The following is a 27,629-nucleotide window of genomic DNA, read 5'->3' as shown; positions in this document are numbered from 1 at the left end:
GAACAATAGAAGTATACATATCTGAAATAAATTATTATCGTGATTTATACGAGTAAGAAATGCACAGAAACCTTTAAATCCATCACAGTATAGCACATGATGAAGTCATAATATTGCGAAATAAAATTAATTATTAATAAACATTATTAAATCTTACGGGGCTAATACACAAGTAACGAAAATTCACAAAAAGTATTATGTAACAAATATTGGTATCGGTAACCAGAATTAAGCTATATATGTCAATTCTAGTCACCGATTCCAAACATTCCAGGGTATATAATTTAGCCCGTTTTTCCTGCAGGTGTGTGCACTGAAATTTAATAGGATCTCAGCATTTGTAATTTTTCTCTGAACTTCTGCCGAAAAATGACTGATATTGGAACCTATATAGATTAATTCTAGTTACCGATTCCAGTCATCCCACTGTTCGTTATTTAGATCATTTTAAGAATTTATTTCTACGTTTGGTATTAATCTCGTCACTACTATCGAAAAGAGAAAAATTTGGAAGCTGTACTTATAATATTTGTTATCTTTCCGTGGTAGTTCTGAGATCAATAACAAATCTAGTAATCCTACAAAAACATAGTTCACAGATTTAACGCAAAAACGTCTGAAATTATGAACCATAGAATAGTTGGAACCGGTAACTAGAATTGATCTCCTATAGAGGTGGATGTTTGCACTAAAATGTAGGCTAATAGAATTTCGGAACATTTAAGTACTCTCTAAACTACAGCGAAAAAGTTACTAACGATGGAATCGTTTACTAGAATTGACCTATAGAGAAGGTCAATTCTAGTTACAGATTAAAATTGTTGTTTCTTCACCGCAGTAGTTTTAGAGAGCATTTATGAAAGTAGAAATCTTATAACGTAGAAATGCTATAACGTTTCAGTGCATACAACTCTTGCAAAAATAATTTACATATGAATCATGGAAAGGTTGGAATCGGCGACTGGAATTCACGTATATACGTTACTTTCAGATATCGATTCCAGTATTAGCTATTATTTATGGATTTTCGTTAGCTGTATACTGGGTTTCCTTTTAGAGCGTAATGTATCGGTTTCTCCACATTCCATGCTAATGTTGTCCGGCCCCGGTAGCTGAGTGATCGCCGGCACGATAGCTCAGCGAGTTCGGTCAGAGGGTTAGCTGCGCTCTGTAATAAAAAACTAAGTCAACGGCTCAACACTGAACTTGAACGGCTGTCGGGGGACATCCTCACCGAACAAATGCAACGAACAATATCGAAAATAAAGGTGGTCAGCGCCACATAATGTCAATCCCAAGGGCCCGGGTTCGATAGGTCTGTGATTTTTTTCCTCTCAGGGACTGGGTGCAGTGTTGTCCTAATCATCATCATTTCATCCCCATCGACGCGCAAGTCGCCGAAGTGGCGTCAAATCGAAAGACTTGCACCCAGCGAACGGTCTACCCGACGGGAGTCCCTAGCCACATGACATTGTTATTATATTCTAATGTTTCGTATTTGTTGTCTTTTTTAACTTTCTAGTTTTTATGTTACTTTTTAGTTTCTACCCGCCCAAGACACCAACTTTCCTACTCTTCTCCCGTTAGATTCAATAATTAATAGTAAAATTAACTCTACTTTACAACACTTTACCATGTGCTTTGCTGTAATGCAATTTAAATGTACTCTGTGCTTCTGTTCTCTCATAAATTACGAGACTAATTCCTGTTAGATGTGAATTTTTTAATTCTTTTTCTTAACTTTTATCGTCATCTTCAACTCGTTTCGATACAGTTCATTACTAAGTAAATAACTGCGTGAAATATGATTGTAATTTTATCGCATGCTATATACTTATGAGTATGATCCGTTGCTTTCATAGATTGCATATACGTAGCCTCTTAGCGTTAGGTATGACGTCATTGCGTGTGGCCGACGAGTGTAATCGAATACTAGAATTAATCGGGACGTTCCACACTGAGGTTATAAAAAGTTCTGGCACTTCTTGAATCTTGTATGACGTAATAATAGTTATAATGTTTCTAGCTTATTTTGGCAATTCAGGAAAAGTGATGAAAGCCCTGTTTTTATTTGATATGTCATACTTCGTGTCAGTATACTAGATAATTTTCAGAGGTTTCCAGTAGTCAATATTTTACGCCACAGGGACACCATGTATAAGCAATGTGCTTGGTAGTAGCAATGTCATTGACGTAGCAGTCTAAGGGAAGCTAGTAATTGAGTCTAGTGTTGGTCACGCTACTGAGCGGTCCGGAACTAGCTCGCAGAAATACGGACGATGTGAAATTTTAGAAATATGACTTGGTAAAGATTAATTGCAGAATTGAAGATTTTTAGGTACTGTTGTTGCTGCATTTGTTGCTTGAGTGTTGTTGGTGGTGTGTTTAGATAATATAAAGCTTTAGTAGCATTTTTCTTTATTGGTTTGGGTTAGCTAGTTTTATTGTTGAGGCATGATAAAGTAAAGTTACCTGTTGACATAGCTTGCTCTCAGAACTTGCAGATTTACTACTCTTTCACCATTTTCGTAATTAATTTCACGACACAGTCATATGTTTTTAAATTGGAAGTAATGTTTTCAAAGACGATTGTCATAGCTAAGGAATGAGTTTCATTATTCGCAAATAACATTATTTAAAGAAAGTTACTCTCCCTCAAATCATTCAGGAAACCTAAATCATATCACTGTGTCCCCACGAAATGTTATTTTTCTGGTCATCTGTGTCACTGCATTTCACTGAGCGGAACACAGGTGCTTCAAAGAGAAACATTATCTGTTTAGAATAGTTGCAGTCTTTTCACTGCTCTACACAAAGCTTTTCTTTCATTTAGCCATTTTGCTGCTGTGCTACATACTGATGTTCATTACTCTGTGCAGGATTGAGTCTGCTTTGCCACAGGTATGCTACATAAAATTTGTTAGAGCCAGTTTTTTCATCAATCAGGAAACAGGAAAGTCATTCACAATTAGGTGTTGCATTTCAAAATTAATGTCATGTTAGATTAGGTAAAGTTCAATTAAGATCTTATTTCTTATGCAGATACTTATTTCCACAGTGCAGTATTACGTTTACCTACGCATTATTTACTGATTGAAATTGTCTTTAATCACTTAGGTGCATGTAGAATCACAGGCCCTTTTTAATGAAACGTTTTGGTTATTTGTTCTTTCAAAGTTCATTTTGTAATTTTATGTACCATTTCATTCTCTTAGTCTAGTGCGTCGAAACTGCAAGTCACGTAGTGTGACATCACGCATTGAAGCACTGTTCACTGAACTACACAATACAAAATTTCACAGGACAGCCTTTTAATTATACAGTTATACATGTTGGTAGAAGTTAATTAAAATAGAGTGATACACACAGAAATACTTTGAAGACTCACTATATCAGATAGCGTTTCGTAACTACACCACTTGCTTTGTTCTAGAGTGCAACACACTCTTACGAAGTTTAAGATAGGAAACGAATCCAACCAGCTTTAGTTGACAACAAATGGACATTTTCATTCATAAAAGGTAGAAAGTTTAAGTTCCTACTTACAAATTTTGTTGCTGCTGCTCTACATATGTTCTTGTTCCGGTTCTGCAGCTGCTCTTCTGCTTATTGTCATTCGCAATTTCATTTGCAAAGCACTGGTAGATGGACACTAATTTACTTCATGACAAACAGTTGGAAACATGATCCAAAACATACCGATTTCTCTGCAGTTAATATAGCAATAAAGAGAGACTACACCTCGTTGAAAGAGTATAGTGTCACAATTCATATGCATGAAAATAGAATTACAATTCCTTACAAAGTTCTGGAAATATGAGACGGCCGGCTGCTGTGGCCGAGCGGTTCTAGGCGCGTCAGCCCGGAACCGCGCTGCTGCTACGGTTGCAAGTTCGAATCCTGCATCGGGCATGGATGTGTGTGATGTCCTTAGGTTAGTCAGGTTTAAGTAGTTCTAAGTCTAGGGGACTGATGACCTCAGATGTTGACTCGCTTAGTACTAAGAGCCATTTGAACCATATTTATGTGAGACGGGCAGCTTAGCTGAATCACCCTGTGCACAGTTTTCCTTCCCAAAAACTCAAGTCATTTGTTCAAAACCCAGAATCTAAAAATATCCACAAAATATGGTCAGATATAGAGGAAAGTTAAAGTTTCAAATACAAGGGCAATGTCTAGTAATAAATTCAACGGCGGTTCGTTACCACGATTACGCAAAATAAGCTATTCAGTTTCATGTTCCGGGGATGAGTTTGCATGATAAATCTTAATGATGTGAAAAGAGTAATTTTAGATTCACAACACATAATAATTAGTAGATATGGTTACATGTTGGACATTTCTATACAGATGTGAGTTAGTAATTTCTGCCCACCACATTTTACACATTACACTAACATAAATTCTTCTAAACTTTTCAAATTTTACTTTTTTGTTTGTCAGATGTCTTATGTCACTCTGTAAGTTGAAACGTACCCTTAGATAATTTTTGAATGATTGTGCTGATAAACCCCTTACGTTATTTGATTTTCAAACAGCTGAGCAAAACTGAACGTACTCAGACATTTCTCTCTTACTTATTCTGATTAACACTAAACTGACACACAATACTTTTAGCGCAACGCAATCTCACTTTCAATAATCCCTACAAAAGAATGGCCCTGACTAACAATAACCTATAACTGTCATGAATGACTTCCCTCACAAAAGTCTTCGTTACTCGAACTACTGCAATACAGCGAGCGCCACTACTGCCAGCTAAATAAAAGATTCTATCTACTGAAGGCACTAACTACTGATAGGCATATTTAGCAAATGAAAGATTTTGATAGAGAACAAACAATGTATTTACCTTAATACTGTTCAAATGTCATTATATATATATATATATATATATATATATATATATATATCAGTTCATGACATCCAGTGTTACAAATTTACTCCCTCTGATGGACACACGTCCAGAGCATCCGCTCTCAAAACTCCGCCATCTCTCTCCCCATATCTACCAGTGCTGGCGGCTCACCTCCAACTGCGCGACGCTACGCGCTGTTCACATCCAACTGCCCAACACTACAATAGCAAATTCCAACAATGCAAACCAGCCACAGACTGCACAAAGCACTGTCAGTGATTTTCATATAGAGCGCTACATGGCGTTACCAACATAAAAACCTAAACAGCCTACTTACATAGCATAAAAACCTAAACAGCCTACTTACAAAGTGATCAAAAATTTATCTTGCAGCACTGTGCACCCCCTTTTGTGCTGAACACAACTTTAATGTAGAGTAGCGAATGTATGTTTCTTTCTGCTATTGTAATTATGTACATCATTGTTCTTTTAACTGTAGTGGATTATTTACAACAAACTTAGTGAGGGAATAAATACATTGTGAAATAGTAGCCTGAATGCGAAGCTCCTTAAACAGATTTCTACAGCGTGGTTATGACCACATATTATTCTAATAGCACGTTTATGAGTGATAAATGCTATATTTCTTAAAGATGAGCTACCCCATAACATTATTCCATTTGACAGTATTGTATGAAAATATGCAAAATAAGTCAGCGTACTGATTCGTCCCTCCTGAGAATTTGCAACGATTCTAAGTGCAAATCTGGCTGAACTAAGTTGTTTTAGTAGTTGCAAAATGTAAAATGTTTCTTCTAGTTGAAATTCTCATAGATATGGACGCCTAAGAATTTTGAAGTTTCTGCCCTATCTATTATTTCCTCCAATGTGTTACAGTTATCATTGGTGTAGTACCCCGGATTTGCAGAGCTGAATATGTTGCGTCTTTTTAAAACTGAGTGTGAGACCACTCTTAGAGAACCAGTCAATGATACTTTTAAGGATATTGTTTACCTTTTTTTCTATTTCTGTATATGTTTTTGGACTGATAACAATACTAGTGTCATCTGCCAAAATAACTGATTTTGCTTGTTGTATATTAGACGGATGATTCTTTATATATATGAGTGTCATAGTTGATATAAGATTGAGACTTGGGGTACCTCAAACGTGATTTCTACCCAGTCAGAATTATGTCCCCTGATCTCATTGGCTGATTTGGTATGTACAACTTCCTGCATTCTTTTGGATGGACATGATATTATCCATTGGCTGGCAATAAAACTTCAATGTATATAGGAGAATGTTTTGACGCAGGCAGTCAGGCAGGCAGTCAGTCAGACAGGTAGCAGAGAACGCCAAATGGCGCTATTTTATTATGTAGCGCTTGTAAAATTTGGCGAGTGGACATGTAAATGGCATTCCCAGTAGGGTAACCACCTGACACATAGTTAATAGGAAGTTTTTGCTTCTATTATAGGAAACTTTCATCCGTGTCAGTTTCCAGTATTAGTTAAGAGAATTCCATGTATATAAAATAAATGTTCTTTTTTCTTTGTAGCTATTAGTAGTCGTTTTATTTTCAGCCCAGTTAGTAAGCGGTTGGGCGTCATATCCGACACTTTGATGTCAATAAAGAAATTCAAATCTAACAGTCATTTGCAAATGTTATTGTACATGACACATTGTGATTTTCTAAGTACACAGAAGATTAGTGTCCTATTTTAAGACACCAAAGTAAGCCTTGTCAGCCAATGTAATAATGCCTAAATAGCTACGTCGTGACTAAATTACATCACACGAAGACCAACTAACTTAAATGTTTCCACTTAGTCTTATTACACTCAGATCCATCGTGATTGAAAGTCGATCGAAGTTTCCTCAAGCATCCATAGCTGAACATGCACAGTCCAATTACATTAATGTTAGCACCGACTATGTTCGAATCACTGTGCAATAATCACTCAAACACGGCAGGTGGCAGTACCAGTAGTGGAGAGTAGATAAAGCACGTTGAGGGTGGCGGAAAACAGTGCAGTCATTGTTCTGATGAGGTAATAGGTGATTTGTCTAACGTCCGAAAAGGGAATGATTATTGGCTTTCAAGCGAAGAGTGGAAGCATTCCTGAAACGGCTAGGTTTGCTAACTGTTCACGAGCCGCCGTAGTTGAAGTATACCGTGCGTGGCAAAATGGTGCTATCTGAAACTGGTGCTCAGGCATCTGTGGTACACCACGGGGCATAGATGACAGGGTTCAGCGGTGGCTGCACAGATGTGGACGCCCGAGTACACGTGCAACTGTTGAGAAACTGGCAGCCCAGATGAACGAAGAAGTTACCAACAGTGGCTCCTGAAGGATCGTTCAGAGAAGTAGCTGCGTATGGGACTTCGCAGCATGTGTCTTGTTGGTGCAGGCGTGCTCACTGCAGTTCGTTGGCAAAGAAGGCTGGAATTTGCAAGCTAATATCGGAATTGGACGATAGGTGAATTTTCGGATTAATTACGTGTTATGCTTCATCGGAAAGCTGGCTGTGTTCCACTTTTACTCCCCTCTTCACAAGTCAATTCGTGTATGATGGAGATCGACTATCGGTAATTTCTCGAATTCCACTGAATTTAGCATGTTGGTCGATTCTTGAGATGTGTTGATTCCTCTTGGAACATGAGTTATCGGAATTTTAAGAAGAAACCTTATTGTGATGCATAACTCCTCTCCTTTAGTGTCTGGCACAATAGTTAAATGAGCATCTCCATAACACTCTGTAGTTTAGTAAACTAGTCCTTGACATAACATTCTGCTCTGTATCTACACTATTCTTCTGCATCCATAAATACTACGTGATATGTGTGGCAGACTGATTCAATAATCGATCGAAAGAATGTTTGGTAAATTGCTTCTCTCGTGATTAGAATAAGGGTTCTTACGAAGTACCTCTGTAGTATCTGATCTTTTTTAAACCTAATTTTAGGTCATCATTTCTCTTTATAGTGTTCCGGACGTTAATTCCTTGGTATTTTACGGTTGTAACTTATTATATTGCTTATCATTCATGTAATCGGCCAGTAAACAACAGCATCATCTGTATCCACGAAGAAGTTTCTGCATAACACACACACACACACACACACACACACACACACACACACACACATGTAACAGATCATAAGGTGTACAATGGAATTTAATTATGGCGATTTCTTCCCATTAATAAAGGCACGCTGAGTTTTATCAGTTATAAAATTCTCAGCCCAATGATAAATCCCTTTTTATTAGAAGGAAAAGTAGAGGCTTTGTTTTGCGGTACAAGTATCAATGATCGGAAAGTAACTGAGCTAACCGCTTGCCTCTTACTACATAATTCCAGTGACATGAATGCCATAGGAAGACATAGCGATCGGAGACCTAACCACTTGCGTCTTACTACTAACATCTAGTGACATCATTGGCACAGGAAAACACAGCGATCGCTCATCGGTGTGTAATGCTGTGAACTGATTATGGAATCGTGTATTTATCACTTTATTAAAACAGAATCCGTTTACGGGACAGGTGCTAAGATGTTTAGTTGATTACCTAATGACATGCACAGAAAACTATTCACGTAAAAAAAACTTTGAGGTGCACTCACTCTACTATGTTCAGGATATGTCACTCTGTTTGGAAAATGTCAAATTCATATCGTAATCCAGTAATGAGGATATATTCAAGGACTATCAAAGAACAACTGAGGAAGTCCTTTAAAGCAGTTCATACAATGTACAGTGTTGACATAAGAGTCTGAAAAGCTTGTAAGGGTGTTGCAGGGTAGGGTATATTGAGAAATAATTGTTTAAAACAAACCTCTATGCACTACGACGTTTCTGAATTAATTAGCATTGAATTTAGACAGTCGGGCGTTGTGCAAACGAATCCAAGCTACGCAGTGTCGCCAGAGATGGTGTTCTTCATTTGGTTTCCTAAAACTGAACAATAGAACGATACAAAAATAGGTAGTAGGATGGTAGTAATGATGAAACCCGAGCCAAGGTCTGAGCAGTCTCGTGCGCTATCGTCTACGGCTCTACTCTATGACAACTGACAGTGCCCGTATCTGGCTATCCGCTTGGATTTGAGCTCGCAACGGCCTGATTGGCCAACTTCAGTGCTAATTAACTCGGAAACGTGGCAACATGATAAATATTTCTCACCACATCCTACCTTACAAACTTTTCAGACTGTTTCAGACCACCCTACATAGTTTCGTATAGTCTTTATCACCATTATTATTATTATTATTATTATTATTAGTAGTAGTAGTAGTAGTAGTAGTAGTAGTAGAAGAAGAAGAAGTAGTAGAAGTGATAGCAGCAACAGCAGTAGAAGTACTGTTAGTATCAGTTTTGTTAGTTCTTGGTCAATACCGTTTATTCACATTGTCCCTACATTAATTCAGATCAATTTTAATTCTATTAATACTGCTTTGTTACTATTACACATAATTAAAATTATTATTTCTTAGGTATCCTTGAAGTAAAAAAAGGTACTGAATGTGCAGATCTCTTGTCCGATGTAAGAGCGGACCATAGGACCATAATCTGATCAAGTTAAAGAAATAGGTGTTGTATGTTCACACCCCTAAAGTATTTCTCAGACACTGGTTGTAGGAACTGGCTCAACCTGCAGTCAATGATTGTGAAGTAGTCTTCACTAAGAAATATTTGTGAGAAGCCCAACTGATGGTACGCAGGTAGAACATAATATTAGTTTTATTGATGAGCGAGCAATGGTACAGGATTTTTCTGACTATGGGGCAAAAAATATATTGCATGGATGATTCACTCTGTGACGTCGCTGTCGTTAGTCGAATTGCCGTATCTGTAGACAGGATTGACGTCGGCTAAGTATTAAGTTCACCTTTAATTCATGTAATTTTTTCGGCGCTTTGTTGTACAGAAAATATTTACAGATATAATAGAGGGGTGAACAAATTTCGCTGTAAAATCTCGTACATTTTGTACCATTTTAGAGTGTTAGTATCGAAAATATGTATTGCTTTTCTATTCAACACCATTTGCGTAGTCATCAGCTGCCAAACAGTATTACTTCAAATTTTGGTAATACGTTTTGAAAAAAGTTACTGAACTCCTGGCGATCCCTGATATGGCACTAAAATATTACTTAATTGCTGTGTACGACTTCATACACAGTGGTATAGAGAGGTGCGGCAACTGTCATCCTAGAAAAGCTGGACAGGAGCAGAAGTGACTAATAGACAAGTGAATACAACGAATAGAAGATTTACTTAACTTGTATTTGTCCAAGCAAACGAATACTTAATACACATATGGCAGCAAAAAATAGAGTCCAGCTCGAACAATAATAACAACGATGGAGTAGGAATAGCGACAACGTGGCTTACGCATGGCGGTCCGCAGCGATGTGGCTGCATCAAAGTGGGCTGAGCGGCTGCCGCCGGCTACCCAACGTTGCAGCGGCAGAGGGTGCTCATAGTGCACGGCAGCTGCACGCCTGGCTCAGTGGACGTGTTGCATAGGCTTCGCCGAATCCAGCACGACCGCTGCCGGTGTTGGACGGAAACTTGCGATTCCGTTACCAATGGCAAGGCGGTATCGATACCTGATACTACATTAATAGGTTTCGTGTAAGATGCTGAAAAATTAGATACAGCAGTTATTCAGCTATGATGTAACTGGTTCTAAAATGCGTTTGTTTTAACAGCTTCAAAACTTACTATACGAAACCCCATAATACGACTGAAACCAGATCACTTGTAACTAGAAAAGCATCGAATGGAGTTTCTAAAAGATTCACATTACCTGAAGGGTTCTGAGACTGAGATTTGACAATTATCTCGATTGTATCAGTGAGAACAAAGGCCGCAGAAAACATAGAGTGAATTGGTAGTGTAGAGAGGAAGGAGAAAGAGAGAGAGGAACAACATGGGAAGGGACATCAGCGGTCACGTAACATGAAAAGGCAGAAATTACACAATGATTCTGAAATCAGCACGTCACAGGTATTCTGGTCGTCTCACTATACGTCTCATGTCAGAGGAGAGAGGAGTGTGGTAGGAGGGAAGTGCTCAAAGCAACTTGCCAAACACGAGTAATCAAGCCAAAGCAGCAAAACTCAGCCGTTTCATTGTTAGTATGGTTAGCCGTCATTGTTGGAAGTTCCACCTATCAAGGTGCGGTTGGTTTACCATAACTCCGGAACAGCTGTACATAGCCAACATAAGTGAACTGAGTCTGAGGAATAATCCTGTCCAAGTTACCATCAATAGCGGAAGCCCAGTCCCATAGACGAACTGATGTAAATGCGTGACGACCCTTTCAAACAGAATGTGAGCAGTAGATGATGCCTCTATTCTTGTTATCAGTATGTATTAGCCAGTGTTTATTAGTTACATACGACTACAGTGCACACACAGTTCGATCCACGGCATTCTTCTTTGGGAACAAATAACAAAATATTACCACAGTTTTCAGACTACAGAAAAAGACCAAAAACAGCAAAAAGTAATAATCAGGGTCATTGCAGGGATCTTTTAAACGTTGAGGATTTTACCCACACCATTCGAGTACAACGATTAAAATTATGATTAAAATTACCTTTACTGAACGTTTGACTTGACGTGTTCCATGTGGTTTCCACCAGGCAGAGCGTACGGACCGAACTGCACGCCGTTGCCAAACTGCCAAAACTAATGGTCAGTTTATTTCCATCGTTCGGCCAGAATTCATTATGAAACGTGAGTATTTCGTTGCCGTCGATGTGTGTGTGTGTGTGTGTGTGTGTGTGTGTGTGTGTGTGTGTGTCGTTTTTGCTGTATTTATCATGTCTGACGAAATGCGGAATAAAAGTTGCAGATCCAGGATTCGCGAGCGAAACACATCAAAAAAGAAAGCCGGACAAGAAATTGCGTTTAAAGGATGACCGTGGCAACTCGGCTGCATTGAGCGGGAACACTTTGAGAGTCAGGTGGAAAATGAGGGACTTCCCTTACCTGTTCCCGAAGTTGCCACGATTAAGATTAGTGAAATGACCGTATTTTGTATTGGTAAAGAAAGGAAGAGAAACAGGACCCTCTTGTGTTCAAACGCACAGCAACAAGAGAAGTATTCAGAAATGCGTGACTAATCTCGAGTCTTTCGTACAAGACCCAATTCAGCGTCACATATACAATGACTATCATTACAGAGTTCGGCAAACCTCAGATAAGTTTCGTATGACATTGCGTGAGTCCGAAATTTTAAAGGCAGCAAATCATCGTAGCAACTGGTGCTGTAGAGACTCGGTACTAATTACAAAAATATTGAAGGCCGTAAAATGTTGATTTAACGAGTAGACATAGTAGCATGGTGTTGCAGATTTTTGTGTCAAGTAAAAGACATTAATTTCACGACATTGTTTGGATCGACGAAAAATGGATGAATATTTGTCATGGTGTTACGAAATGTTGGACTGACGACAATGGAGAAGGTATGTCACACACAACCGGCAATGGTGGAAAATTTATTCGTTTGCATTCTTGTCACTACAATGGTTTTATTTATGGCTGTCAACTGCTTTTCAAACCGAAGAAAAGGTCACAGGGCCGTGAATAACTCAATCAAGAATCACTTTTAAACTGGCTCGAAAATACTTTTTTGCCAAGTTCCGACAGTCCATCAATAATTATTCTCGACTAAGCCTCATGCCATTCAGTTTTAAAGGATAAGGGCCCCACCTTGTGCTCTAGGTAGGAAGGCAGTATTCGGTAGTTACGACGACACGAAGTTACTTTGAATGGTACACAGAGAGAAGTATAATTATTAGAACTCGTGTTATTCCATAAACCACAAATACCGTCGTACGTTATCGACGAGGCAGGTTATCAATACGGAAATGGTGTCATCAGACTAACACCTCATCACTGCCATTTTAACGCAGCTGAGTATATTTGAGCACAAGTGATAGGGTATGTTGCTCGCGAAAGTAGAAACTGACTATAAGTGAAACAGAAAAAAGAAATAAATTACGTCCAGGAAAATGTCATATAAAAGGACTGGAGTGTTGTTTTGACGCATAAGAAGTAATTGACGAAGCGTTGAATAATGTAACTCTTCTCGAGGATAGGTTGATGCAATTTATTATTGTTTCCCGCTGTTCATCCAATTCGCTAAGTTCCAGTGACTCTGAAATGAGTGGTATCTCAACGCAGCTGCCTGTAGCTGGCAGTTGTGGAGTTATGTACACCGAAAACGTTCCCATACTTTTAAAAATTATTCTTTATTTATACGCGCCCTGCTTGTGTAGTACATAACCTTTAGAGTACCAACTAAGTCTGCTGCTGACACGTCAGCTGGTGTAGCCAATCTCAGGACAGCATCAAGTAACCAATGAAAGCTAGAAATTATAACTTCTTTTTGGCGATGAAACTAAAACTTGAGTTTTCTCGTAGATGTTAGCTTTAATCGCCGTGAACAAAGTTAGTGCGATTAATAATTTTGTTACAGGTTGCTGATCGGTTTTCTCGGATACATTTCCCATCACGAGTTTGCCGTTACGTTAGCTGTCGGAGCATAAGTTGAAATTCATGGCTACGAAATGTGTTGTGTGCCGCAATATATTCATCGATCACTTAAGACGAGTTATCGACGTGATTTGGTCACATGTCGCCTTTTTGCATCGTTTGCAATTGCAGACACAAAGAGCATGCACAAAAATTAGTGGAAAGAACGCACGTACGCATGTAGATTAGATTAGATTAGATTAATACTTGTTCCATAGATCATAAATACGACACTTCGTAATTATTTGGAACGTGTCAAGTTAATAAAATATGTCTGTACAAGTTATTACATTACACAAAATGTTGCATGACACTAATGTTTAAGTTTTTTTTCCCCTTAATTAATATCTAAAAATTCAGCCAATGAGTAGAAGGAGTTGTCATCTAGAAATTCTTTTAATTTATTTTTAAATGTTAGTTGGCTATCTGTCAGGCTTTTGATGCTGTTTGGTAGGTGACCAAAGACTCTTGTGGCAGCATAATTTACCCCTTTCTGTGCCAAAGTCAGATTTAACCCTGCATAGTGAAGATCATCCTTTCTCCAGGTGTTATAGCTATGCACACTGCTATTGCTTTGGAACTGGGTTGGATTAGTAACAACAAATTTCATAAGTGAATATACACTCCTGGAAATGGAAAAAAGAACACATTGACACCGGTGTGTCAGACCCACCATACTTGCTCCGGACACTGCGAGAGGGCTGTACAAGCAATGATCACACGCACGGCACAGCGGACACACCAGGAACCGCGGTGTTGGCCGTCGAATGGCGCTAGCTGCGCAGCATTTGTGCACCGCCGCCGTCAGTGTCAGCCAGTTTGCCGTGGCATACGGAGCTCCATCGCAGTCTTTAACACTGGTAGCATGCCGCGACAGCGTGGACGTGAACCGTATGTGCAGTTGACGGACTTTGAGCGAGGGCGTATAGTGGGCATGCGGGAGGCCGGGTGGACGTACCGCCGAATTGCTCAACACGTGGGGCGTGAGGTCTCCACAGTACATCGATGTTGTCGCCAGTGGTCGGCGGAAGGTGCACGTGCCCGTCGACCTGGGACCGGACCGCAGCGACGCACGGATGCACGCCAAGACCGTAGGATCCTACGCAGTGCCGTAGGGGACCGCACCGCCACTTCCCAGCAAATTAGGGACACTGTTGCTCCTGGGGTATCGGCGAGGACCATTCGCAACCGTCTCCATGAAGCTGGACTACGGTCCCGCACACCGTTAGGCCGTCTTCCGCTCACGCCCCAACATCGTGCAGCCCGCCTCCAGTGGTGTCGCGACAGGCGTGAATGGAGGGACGAATGGAGACGTGTCGTCTTCAGCGATGAGAGTCGCTTCTGCCTTGGTGCCAATGATGGTCGTATGCGTGTTTGGCGCCGTGCAGGTGAGCGCCACAATCAGGACTGCATACGACCGAGGCACACAGGGCCAACACCCGGCATCATGGTGTTGGGAGCGATCTCCTACACTGGCCGTACACCACTGGTGATCGTCGAGGGGACACTGAATAGTGCACGGTACATCCAAACCGTCATCGAGCCCATCGTTCTACCATTCCTAGACCGGCAAGGGAACTTGCTGTTCCAACAGGACAATGCACGTCCGCATGTATCCCGTGCCACCCAACGTGCTCTAGAAGGTGTAAGTCAACTACCCTGGCCAGCAAGATCTCCGGATCTGTCCCCCATTGAGCATGTTTGGGACTGGATGAAGCGTCGTCTCACACGGTCTGCACGTCCAGCACGAACACTGGTCCAACTGAGGCGCCAGGTGGAAATGGCATGGCAAGCCGTTCCACAGGACTACATCCAGCATCTCTACGACCGTCTCCATAGGAGAATAGCAGCCTGCATTGCTGCGAAAGGTGGATGTACACTGTACTAGTGCCGACATTGTGCATGCTCTGTTGCCTGTGTCTATGTGCCTGTGGTTCTGTCAGTGTGATCATGTGATGTATCTGACCCCAGGAATGTGTCAATAAAGTTTCCCCTTCCTGGGACAATGAATTCACGATGTTCTTATTTCAATTTCCAGGAGTGTATATACTGTGAGGATCCCTAGATCCTTAAATACACTCCTGGAAATTGAAATAAGAACACCGTGAATTCATTGTCCCAGGAAGGGGAAACTTTATTGACACATTCCTGGGGTCAGATACATCACATGATCACACTGACAGAACCACAGGCACATAGACACAGGCAACAGAGCATGCACAATGTCGGCACTAGTACAGTGTATATCCACCTTTCGCAGCAATGCAGGCTGCTATTCTCCCATGGAGACGATCGTAGAGATGCTGGATGTAGTCCTGTGGAACGGCTTGCCATGCCGTTTCCACCTGGCGCCCCAGTTAGACCAGCGTTCGTGCTGGACGTGCAGACCGCGTGAGACGACGCTTCATCCAGTCCCAAACATGCTCAATGGGGGACAGGTCCGGAGATCTTGCTGGCCAGGGTAGTTGACTTACACCTTCTAGAGCACGTTGGGTGGCACGGGATACATGCGGACGTGCATTGTCCTGTTGGAACAGCAAGTTCCCTTGCCGGTCTAGGAATGGTAGAACGATGGGTTCGATGACGGTTTGGATGTACCGTGCACTATTCAGTGTCCCCTCGACGATCACCAGTGATGTACGGCCAGTGTAGGAGATCGCTCCCCACACCATGATGCCGGGTGTTGGCCCTGTGTGCCTCGGTCGTATGCAGTCCTGATTGTGGCGCTCACCTGCACGGCGCCAAACACGCATACGACCATCATTGGCACCAAGGCAGAAGCGACTCTCATCGCTGAAGACGACACGTCTCCATTCGTCCCTCCATTCACGCCTGTCGCGACACCACTGGAGGCGGGCTGCACGATGTTGGGGCGTGAGCGGAAGACGGCCTAACGGTGTGCGGGACCGTAGCCCAGCTTCATGGAGACGGTTGCGAATGGTCCTCGCCGATACCCCAGGAGCAACAGAGTCCCTAATTTGCTGGGAAGTGGCGGTGCGGTCCCCTACGGCACTGCGTAGGATCCTACGGTCTTGGCGTGCATCCGTGCGTCGCTGCGGTCCGGTTCCAGGTCGACGGGCACGTGCACCTTCCGCCGACCACTGGCGACAACATCGATGTACTGTGGAGACCTCACGCCCCACGTGTTGAGCAATTCGGCGGTACGTCCACTCGGCCTCCCGCATGCCCACTTTACGCCCTCGCTCAAAGTCCGTCAGCTGCACATACGGTTCACGTCCACGCTGTCGCGGCATGCTACCAGTGTTAAAGACTGCGATGGAGCTCCGTATGCCACGGCAAACTGGCTGACACTGACGGCGGTGGTGCACAAATGCTGCGCAGCTAGCGCCATTCGACGGCCAACACCGCGGTTCCTGGTGTGTCCGCTGTGCCGTGCGTGTGATCATTGCTTGTACAGCCCTCTCGCAGTGTCCGGAGCAAGTATGGTGGGTCTGACACACCGGTGTCAATGTGTTCTTTTTTCCATTTCCAGGAGTGTAGATGTCTTCAGGATGACCGTGGGTGGGCTCCAGCAATTATTCTGATTACACGTTTTTGAGCAATGAATACTTTTCTACTCAACGATGAATTACCCCAGAGTATGATGCCATACGAAAGCAGTGAATGAATGAAAGTAAGCATAGTAAGCTAATTTACTGAGATTCTTATCACCAAAATTTGCAATAACCCTAATAGCATACGTAGCTGAACTCAGACGTTGCAGCAGACAATCAATGCGTTGCTTCCAGTTTAACCTCTCATCGATGGACACACCTAAAAATTTTGAAAATTCTACCTTAGCTACAGACTTCTGTTCAAAGTCTATATTTATTACTGGAGTTGTGCCATTTACTGTACGGAACTGTATATACTGTGTTTTATCAAAATTTAAAGAGAGCCCGTTTGCTGAGAACCATTTAATAATTTTGTGAAAAACATAATTTACAATTACATCACTTAGTTCATGGTTTTGGATGTTTTTTCTATACTTGTATCATCAGCAAAGAGAACTAACTTTGCATCTTCATGGTAAATCATTAATGTATATCAAGTACAGTAAAGGACCTAAGACCAAACCCTCTGGGACCCTGTACTTGATAGCCCCCCAGTTTGAGGAATCAGCTGTTGTTTTAACATTACATGAACCACTTATTTCAACTTTCTGCATTCTGCCAGTTAAGTATGAATTAAACCATTTGTGCACTGCCCCACTCAAACCATAATGATTTAGATTATCTAAAAGAATCCCATGATTTACACAATCAAAGGCCTTTGAGAGATCACAAAAAATACCAATGGGTGATGTCAGGTTATTCAGAGTATTTAATATTTGATCAGTGAAAGCGTATATAGCATTTTCTGTTGAAAAGCCTTTCTGAAAACCAAACTGACATTTTGTTAGTACTTTATTTTTACAAATATGGGACGCTACTCTTGAATACATTACTTTCTCAAAAATGTTTGATAGACCTGTCAGAAGAGAGATTGGACGGTAGTTGCTGACATCCGACGTCTCCCACTTTTTATGCAATGGTTTTACAATGGCATATTTCAGTCTATCGGGGAAAACACCCTGCTCCAAAGTGCTATTACATACGTGGCGGAGAATCCTACTTATCTGTGGGGAACAAGTTTTAATTACCTTGCTGGAAATGCCATCAATTCCGTAAGAGCTTTTACTTTTCAGTGAGTTTATTATTTTACTGATTTCAGAGGGAGAGGTTGGTGGAATTACAGTTGTCTCAAAGTGTACAGGTATGGCCTCTTCTATTAGCAGCCTTGCCTCTTCTAGTGTATGTTCTCGTATCCATACATTGCCTCATTGTTGAAGCAGAGTGCCATGTATCCATTTTTTATTCGGCAATTTGTGCTGCGTTTATTTTGATGAAAGGCGACAGAAAAAGACATTGAGGCAGTGATTTGGAAAATACGAACTGACAGCCGATGTTCATGTTTTCAAATTTCACACCGAAGTCAGAGAGAGATTTAAGATTTTCTGTTTGGGAACTACTGCGATAAGGCTGGCAACAACATTTCGTTCTCTGGCAACTGGCGACTCACATACCTCTTTGAGCTATTTATTTCGCATTTCAAGACAAAGCATTTCAGTAAATATTCCTGAAAGTGAGAAATACTTTAGGGAGATTCATACTCGTTATGTGATTAGGGAGATTCATACTCGTTATATGAATGATAATTTACTTTCAATACACGATTGGTATTTCATTGTATGACAGTCAGTCAATAAGGATTGTAATATATTATATAGGTTAACATCATTGTACCCGACAAATCGTGAGCGCTAGAGACCCATGAATGCACTATAACGGATGTTGTGCTTTCCAGTTTTATAGTTTTTGCCTTATCAATGTTCCTCATTTCAATTTCAAATTGTTTGTTGAGGAGGTCCCCCTATCCCATATTTTATTTTGTTCAGATGTCAGGCTTTTCAATTTTTGAGCTTTTAAGTCTCCATAATATTGGCATTCGTCCACAGTTACCATTTGTGCTTTCCATAAATATTTAGCCTTCCTTTTGTCCTTTTTTCTATCTCGAGATTGATCTTATTCTTTGCAGTAATTTTTGTGATGGGAGACTTTTTATCTAACTTGACGCTCAGGGCGTCACATACCAAATTTTTATTCAAATAATCTTGGGAAGCGGCCTTCCACATGGCTTCCCTTTTTCTGTAATCATCTATAACTTCCACAATGCTTTCTTTGGAGTCAACAGACATTATTGCACACGAATCGCCTTAAACAAAAAACTCAACATATTATACAATGAAACTAAAGTGGGACACAGTTACCTGTCGTCTGCTAAATGGCGCAAGAAATTCCCATCGAACCTGGGAAGCAATGAGCTATTACGCTCGTCCTCCAATGCGAAGAAATTATGCATGCACAAATATGCATGTGTGTTCGGGCTGTTGAAAATGTAAAGCGCATGCGCAAAGTTGACCAGAAAAATTACATCGCGTGGATGCACCCATAGAACATTTCACGTTCCCGTCGTACCATACAGCGGGCGCTGCTAACATCGCTTCGTGTTATACGTGACAGCACTTGCGTGTGAAGCGACTCGCCTTGTTTGTGTGTCGCTCATAACCGAGCGAGGCCGGCAGCCAGTCTGGAAACAATGTAGCGGCAAGTGACAAACAAGTAATTTTAATCAGACTATGGTGAGTTATGCACATCAAAAATAATCTTTATAATCACTGAACAAGCAGCTCTGCCCACGATCATGGAACAACATATTAACTGAACCTGCCACTAAAAAAGAAAGAATAAAAAAAAATTAAGACCGAGTTTTCTACTAATGTATAACATCGTACAATAAACTGACAAAAGAGAGTATGCAGATTACGAAGAAAAATTTACTTAAAAAGGCAGTTAAAAAGTACCTGTTCAGCTACACTTTCTGTGCAGTCAAGGCTTACTTAGATAAAACAGAGTAAAGGTTTGGTAACAATTTAGACAAGAAAATAATAATAATAATAATAATAATAATAATAATAAATCTGTCATTCGATACAATACATTGACACTACACTGTTCTTCATTTGTTAAGTCCTACTCTTTCTGAATCGAATATTTCATTCATTATTTAGGGATGCTTACACAGTTTTTCAGGCAGCAAAATGGGAAGTATAGTCAAACGAACTGCAAGTCAAATATCGTTTCAACGCTGCCAATGTCAGCTGATAGCCTGTGTAGTGTTACATTATGAAACAGTGCGTGTTTAGTGAGCGTAGTATGTGCGGTGATTGGTAATGAGAAAAGACTGAACACTGTTGCAGGAGCTGTATACATACCGTCTTCGTAGATCACTATTACACAACAGTTTTGTGCAACCGAATGAGGTTGCGCTGTTTTAAACAAACCAGCCTTGTAGTGGGGATGGTTCCTACCATAAAGCCATGGCCGACAACCAGTCCCATCCTTGTCCACCCAGTCTTTAAATGCCTGTATATAACCTCATAGAATAAATATTGATCGTACAGGTGAATTATTACGCCTGTACGGATGGCGCAGAGATCGAACACCTGCTCCACCAGACGCGCACTACTTCCGCAAGGGCAGTGGTCAGTGAGACATTTATGTTTCAAGTGGACATTGTACTAAATACGTGTAAATGTACGGAAGTGATAGAGTGACAAAAAGGGGCAAACGTGTTTGGCTGTGCCCACGACCACATTGTGTGTGAAATTGCTATACTTGTTTATATTTCGCGACAGACTGTTCAAAGTGAGTGCAATAAGTGGTGTAACACACGTGGCCACGGGTTGTGGTAGGCAAAATATAATGACTGAGATGTACTCGAGACGTGTTTCATAGACTGTGAATCAGAACCTCTTCCAAACCGGACAGTAATTGCTGCGGGCAATGAATGTTGGTCCACACCAAACTATTAGCGAGAGAACGTTGCGACGAGAGCTGCATGCAATGAACATTGAAAGTTAGTCACCTCGCAAGAGGTCATTCCTCACACGGGCACATAAGGACGCGTGTTTTCAACGGACTAGAAATTATCGAACGAATACATTATCTGACTGCCGGCCGGAGTGGTCGAGCGGTTCTAGGCGCCTCACTCTGGAACGGCGCGACCGCTACTGTATCTAGGAGACTGATGACCTCGGATGTTACGTCCCATAGTGCTCAGAGCCATTTGAACCATTAGCTGACTGATGGAACTTAATGTGGTCTGACGAGTCAAGTTTTTGCCTATATTCAAATGACGCAAGTAATCGAGTGTACCGGATGCCAAATGAAACATTTCAACCTGAACGTGTGCAAAGTCAGGTCGATGCTGGGAATGGATGTGCGATGTTTTTGGGGGTGTTTTGCTTATTATGAATTGGGTCTGCACACTGTGTTGAGCGTTAATAGGAACCAGCATGTTTGTTTAAACATTCTGAAACATCTGGTGTTGTCTTTCAATCAACATCTGCATGATGTGTATGATATTGATACCACTACTTATCAAGACGACAACAGCTAAATTCATAGGTCTGGAAGAATATCTGACTGGTTTCCTGAACACTCCCTCACCCTATTACATCTCGATGGCTCGGCAAAATCATGACTTGAACCCCATAGATAATTTGAAAGACATGTTACAACAGTGGGTTAAACGTCGACCCAGCATCCCCTCAAATTGTTGGAATTCCGAGAACAATACCTCAGCGACTGGTTCTATCTGGATGTGACGAACGTGAACACCCTTGCGGATTTACTAATTAAACGAATCCAGACGGTAGTCTAGTACAGGGGTGGCATTATGCGGTATTAAACGATGTTCGTGATTGTTAATTTAGGGGTGAGTAGTTTCTCGCTCCACAAGATTTGGTAAGTAGGACATCCGCAGCTGAGAGACACGACAGTTAATTTAGAGAGCTCTGCTTCAATTGTACTAATATTTATTCAAACCACGACCTGTTTCGAGATTTTAAAATCCCATCTTCAGATGTACGAGATTATTTTGATTGGTAATACGTAACATGTGGTCGGCCAGTCAGCGCAAGAGTTCAAATCACTTCATTTTGGCGGGAACTGTCGGCCGCCAGGCAACCGCACATTAGGAACGCCAACATGCAGTGAGTGGAACTCCTGCACTAGCTACCCGACGGCATGTTAAGTATTACCAGTTAAAATAATTTCATACACCTGAGGATGGGAATTTAGTATTTCAAAACCAGTCGCTATTCGAATAAATAGTACTACAACTGCAGCAGATCTCTCTAATTTAATCAAAAATTTTTTGTCCGGTGAGCTTATAAAATATATGAATTACGTTTCTTTTTGTTCTTCAATTTCAATACCATGACACATCCTGTACTACTGCAAAAGTGATGAACGGATGAGAAAAATTACTACGGCACTATTACTACTACTGGAACTTCCACCAATAAGACTACTCCTAGCGTCTTTCTCTAGCACTGGCTAATGTAGAGTCCTTACACAAAGTCCCCATGTCTTCTGCACTTGGTTTCAAAATGGTGGTGACTTGCTGCTCTTTACCTAACGTCTGCTGCAACTGCGGGAATACAGAGCACCCATTACTGCTACAAAGCACGAGAACCCTTAGAGAGACTTAACTTCTGAGGTCATCAGTCCCCTAGAACTTAGAACTACTTAAACCTAACTAACCTAATGACATCACACACATCCATGCCCGTGGCAGGATTCGAATCTGTGACCGTAGCGGTCGAGCGGTTACAGACTGTAGCGCCTAGAACCGCTCGGCCACTACGGCTGACTTCCATGGTTCAAATGGTTCTGAGCACTATGGGACTCAACTGCTGAGGTCATTAGTCCCCTAGAACTTAGAACTAGTTAAACCTAACTAATCTAAGGACATCACAAACATCCATGCCCGAGGCAGGATTCGAACCTGCGACCGTAGCGGTCTTGCGGTTCCAGGCTGCAGCGCCTTCAACCGCACGGCCACTTCGGCCGGCTTGGCTTCCATGTCTCATTCTCATTTCCTGCTCCACTGTTATTTTATTCCCGCCGAACGTTCTGTCCACCTCTGTAGCTCATTGGTCAGGAGCCTGACAACTATGTGATGGAACTTGGTTCAGTTCTCGGTTCTGCAAGAGATTTGTCGTTGGTGGGATGACTAGACGGGCCAACAGCCTTGCCGCAGTGGTAACACTGGTTCCTGTCAGATCACCGAAGTAAAGCGCTGTAGGACTGGGCTAGCACTTGGATGGGTGACCATCCGGTCTGCCGAGCTCTGTTGGCAAGCGGAGTGCACTCAGCCTTTGTGAGGCAAACTTAGGAGCTACTTGATTGAGAAGTAGCGGCTCCGGTCTCTGAAACTGACATACGGCTGGGAGAGCGGTGTGCTGACCACAGGCCCCTCCATATCTGCATCCAGTGACGCCTGTGGGCCGAGGATGACACGGCGGCCGTCGGTACCGTTGGGCCTTCATGGCCTCTTCGGGAGGAGTTTTTTTAGTTTTTTAGGGATGACTGGACGAGGTAGCACTCAGATTCATGAGGCCAGGGTAGGAGCTACTTCAGTGAGAAGTAGCGACACCAATATCAAGAAATACAACAGTTGAGCGAGTGGTGTACTGACACCATGCCCCTCCGTATCCCTCCGATGACGTTGCCCGCAGAGGATGACGACGTGGTCGGACGCTCTCTATTGTACCGTTAGGCCCAAACTGTGGAAATTTACTTTGGTTTAGCACATATCCTCTAACTCCAGGAGAGGGCCTTGCTAGATTGCCCACTATCTTTGCCACTAGATTCAGTCTGGTGAACCACAGCACACTGAGTACACCTAAGTCAGCAACAATTCGCTCACTCTTCACTCAACATTTACAATAATAGTACTAGCCACTTCTGAGTGGCGGGGGGTAATTTGTAAATCATTGTCACTTTTCCACGCTTTCGTGTCCTTGTAGAGAATGGTCCGCGAGGAGAACGAGTGTTGGTAAGCCTGCGTGTGATCTCTTATCTCTCTAACTTTCCCTTTGTGGTCTGTTCGCGAGATATAAGTAGCAGGAAGCAACATACAATGAGGTGACAATACATGGGATAGCGATATGCACTTATGCAGGTGGCGGTAGTTCCGCGCACATTAAGTATAAAAGGGTAGGGGATTGACGGAGCTGTCATTTGTACTCAGTTGATTCATGTGAAAAGGTTTACATGATCAGGCCACACGACGAGAGTTACCACACTTTGAATGGGGAATGATACTTGGAGCTAGACCCATGGGACATTCCATTTCCGAAATCGTTAGCGAATTAATATTTCTAGATCCACCCTGTCAAGGGTGAACCGAAAATACCAAATTTCAAGCATTATCTCTCACCACGGACAACGCATTGGCCAATGACTTCACTTAACCGAGAGCAGTGGTGTTTTCGTAGAGCTGCCATTGCGAACACACATGCAACACTGCGTGAAATAACGGCAGAATTCAATATGGGACGTACGGCGAAATATGGCGTTAATGGTCTATGGCAGCAGACGACCGATGCGAGTGTCTTTGCTAACAGCACGACATTGCCTATAGCGCCTCTTCTTGGCTCGTGAATCTTGGTGTTTGACTCTAGAAGTCTGGGAAACCGTGGCCTGGTCTGATTTTAGTTGGTATGAGCTGACAGTAGGGTTCGAATATGGCGCAGACCCCCCGAAGCCATGGACCCGAGTCGTCAATAAGGCACTGTGACTGCTGGTGTTGGCTTCATAGTGGTGTGTCCAGTTTGAAGGACGTGCTGGATAATTCGAGCACATGATGTGTCCACCCAGACTGTCTGATATGAATCCCATCGAACATGTATCGGACGAACTCGAGAGGTCAGTCCGTGCACAAAATCCTGCGTCAGTAACTCTTTTGCAGTTATGGACGGATATAGAGGCAGCATGTCTCATTATATCTGCAGGAAACTTCCATCGGTTTGTTGGGTCCATGCCACGTCGAACTGCTGCCTTAAGCCGGGCAAAAGGAGGTCCGACACGATATCAGAATGTATCCCAAGCCTTTTGTTACCTCGGTGTATTTGGTGACACTTTAAAGCGACGTATGCTCTCGGAGTTTCAAAAGTAAAGCAGATCATGATGTACAGTTACTCTCTTGTAGCCGGCCGCGGTGGCCGTGCGGTTCTGGCGCTGCAGTCCGGAACCGCGGGACTGCTACGGTCGCAGGTTCGAATCCTAACTCGGTCATGGGTGTGTGTGATGTCCTTAGGTTAGTTAGGTTTAAGTAGTTCTAGGTTCTAGGGGACTGATGACCACAGCAGTTGAGTCCCATAGTGCTCAGAGCCATTTTAACCATTTGAACTCCCTTGTATCGTCTGCCACTGGAATTGACAAAGCGTCGACGTGACGCTTTCGCGCTAACTAAACGACACTGTAATGAAACATTGTGCTCTTCTTGGGATATTCCGTCTCCTCTATCAAACCTATCTGGTGTGTGATCAGGAGTGACGATCAATATTCATATATCGGTCGAAAGAGAGTTTTGTAAACCACCTCCTTTGTGGCTGAACTGCTCTGAGAATTCTGCCGATCAGTCTGCCTGGCATCTACTGCCCCAGTGTTTAGGCTCATTTGGTCGTTCCACTTTAAAACGATCCGTATGCGTACTTTTAGATATTTAATGACTCTGACTGCTTCCAGCGAATGCTGTGCTGTCGTGTCATACGCTAATTGGTTTTTCTGTCTATTCATGCACTATATGATATTTCTGTTTATGCTGAGGATCTACTGCCGATTCCTACTCGAAATGTCTGTCCCGCATTTCGCTGCAGTTTTCTAGATTTCTGACTTCTCTGTATAGAACAGCCTCGCCTACCGAAATCCTTATGGAGCTTACGATGTTATCCACTCTGTCAGTTACATACAGTAGAGCGTCGATTGTCGGATGAAATTCGAATAATCGAACTGTATAGTTTTATTTACCAATTTACCTATAAAAACTACACATGTTTACGGTAATATGAATCTCTCTTATTATTACAAAGGCAAATCCAGTAGGAATGAATGTAGGATAGTCTAGTAAATATAAAATATCTAATACATATGCATTTAGCATGTGCAGCATATATGTATAGAATCAACGCTAAAAAAATTTTAATGTTGTTTTGTATAAGCAAGTCTGCCCGTTTACGAGCAGCTAAGTCACGCACTTCTTTCAGTACATACATCTGACACTGCTAGCTTTTATCTTGAGTTTCAAACCGTCGCAAGGCAGTACTTAAAGATTTAAAGGTTTCAAAGCAGATCGCATATTTTTATCTTCGTTTTATAGTTAAGATGCTGGCGGCGTTACCTTTATCAGTGACGAATTTCGCAATATCACTATTCCACATGACTTTTTTGTGCTATGGATCTTCATCGTTGATACTCGTCTATTCTTGACAATTTGAGTTTCTTTAGCATATTGAGCATTTCAGATAAATCATTCTGTTCGTCATTTTCAATTAGATTTCGAGAACTTTTCGACATACCTAGAATTCTATTTCCGGCTTTTTTCAAATTAAGCTCCATTTCAATATCCCATGCTGCTCCGATCATGCAGGAGGCATCACTCAGACCAATCAGATCAATATATTTATGGTTTCTAGATATACTTCGTCCTTACTCCACTTCTCTTTCTAACAATAACGTGACAATTACTTTCTGTAATACCATTTGAAAGCTTCAATAACGCCTTCATCTATAAACTGTAACAAGGAGGTTACATTAGTTGGAAGACACAACACTTTCATGAATTTATCCTTTTCTTTAAAATACCACATATTATATGAGTCGGTACGTTGTCAACGAGCAGGTTTATTTTCTCCATTTTGTTATTCTTTAGCTGATGAGCTTTTACTGATGGTACAAAAACTGCCATAAAATATTCTGTGGAAATCCTAGTATCCATGCAAGACCTTCTTTATGTGGTGTAATCAATAGACGTCGTAGACATATTAAGGTGTTTGAAACAACGCGGTTTCTCACTTTTACCAATGAAAAGCATAGACAATCGGTGGTTACGAGTAGCATTAGAACAAGCTAATACAGTAATTTGTTCCTTGCTCATCATAGGACTACTTGGGACCATTCCTTGCTAATTGCGACATGAAGCAAGAGATTTTCTTGGACAAGCTTTGCAATTTAATAAAGTTCCGTGAACATTGTAAGTATTTTCGGGAACATAATCTTCGTCCGTTAGTTTCATTTTGAAAGAATCACCAACTGAAGGATAAGCAGACAGATTTTCTTCTTGTATCTGAAGTTCATGAAAGCTGAGTCTTGACTTATAACGCCTTAAGCAGCCCATTCTTGCTCTGAAACTCGACTGCACTCCTGGATCTTCATTAAACTGAATTGCGTTTAGCTAAGAGTGGGATCAGAGATAGATTCTCCTCGTGTTCTTCTCTGTGTAAACCACTTGTAAAGAGCGTCTTGTTGATCCGTGTTCCAGCGAGCTTCTTCGTTATACGAACCGCCGATCCTTAAATACAATCAGACTTAGATATAAAATGTGTGATGCTTGGCTTTTGCTTCTTACGTACGTAATTGTCAAATTACCTGCACTGTACTGATTAGATAACTTTGTTACAGATTCATCTTCCACTGACCTTTTATTAAAGTCCTATATACACTCCTGGAAATGGAAAAAAGAACACATTGACACCGGTGTGTCAGACCCACCATACTTGCTCCGGACACTGCGAGAGGGCTGTACAAGCAATGATCACACGCAC

General features: G+C 41.7%; 1 pseudogene; it reads left to right on the top strand.

Annotated features, from left to right (window-relative positions):
• The first annotated feature begins 23,043 nt into the window (after positions 1-23,043).
• On the top strand, positions 23,044-23,161 carry LOC126096127 (5S ribosomal RNA; annotated as a pseudogene).
• The last annotated feature ends 4,468 nt before the right edge of the window (positions 23,162-27,629 follow it).

This window comes from Schistocerca cancellata, chromosome 8 (assembly GCF_023864275.1).
Source record: "Schistocerca cancellata isolate TAMUIC-IGC-003103 chromosome 8, iqSchCanc2.1, whole genome shotgun sequence".
NCBI lineage: Eukaryota > Metazoa > Arthropoda > Insecta > Orthoptera > Acrididae > Schistocerca > Schistocerca cancellata.
The sequence above is the reverse complement of the archived record's forward strand: the minus strand, read 5'-3'. Positions and strand labels throughout refer to the sequence as shown.